Raw genomic sequence first — 812 nt, 5'->3', positions numbered from 1 at the left:
TCCATTCGGCCAATTAGTCTTTAAACGGCACTGAAGGTGCCATATAGGGTTTGGGCCATTTTTTATATATGCTGGGTGCTTCTTATATCTCGCTTGACACGATATAGAGCATAACCTTGCCTCAAGCAGACTTATGGTGGGCCTGCCCAGCTGTGTTACGTACGTTGTTTTCCTTTTACATTGGAATATTTTAAAATATATTATATATTTTAAAATTTTAATTACTCGTTCATAGCACATTAAACATTGTTCATGCAGTTAAAAACACCACACAACTTTTAATTTGTTTTGATAGCATTCGAAAAAGCTCTTGACATTTAAAGAAATGACACATTTCAAAAGATGTTACTGCTATTTTTGTTAAATTTTAATACATAGTAAAAAAAAGTTTGTGCAATTCAATAGCTTTTCATACCATTCAATAAAATATTCATGTGTTATATAAAATGTGTTCATGAGATTTAAAAACTGTTTATACGGTGTAAATTGTTAATAAAAGGTTCGTGCAATTTTAAAAAAGGTTCAACCTGTATTTGAGAAATGTTTAACATATTTTTTTTCAAAACATATGTTTGAAAAAAATAGATTATGTATTTTAAAAAAGGTTCAGCGTGTATCAAAAAAGGTTTCACACGTATATGAAAAATGTACAATGTATATTGAAAAAGTAGTCATGTGTTGAAAAATAGAAAACAAAAAAAACTAAGGAAACCAATGAAGAAGCACAGTAAACCAGTCAAAAAACATGTAGAAGCTTCTAAAACCAGCAATAGAAGCTTCCTAAAACCGGCCATATTGGGCTAGCCTGTGTA

Source organism: Triticum dicoccoides, chromosome 3B, assembly GCF_002162155.2.
Source record: "Triticum dicoccoides isolate Atlit2015 ecotype Zavitan chromosome 3B, WEW_v2.0, whole genome shotgun sequence".
Taxonomy (NCBI): domain Eukaryota; kingdom Viridiplantae; phylum Streptophyta; class Magnoliopsida; order Poales; family Poaceae; genus Triticum; species Triticum dicoccoides.
This window is presented reverse-complemented; position numbering follows the sequence as displayed.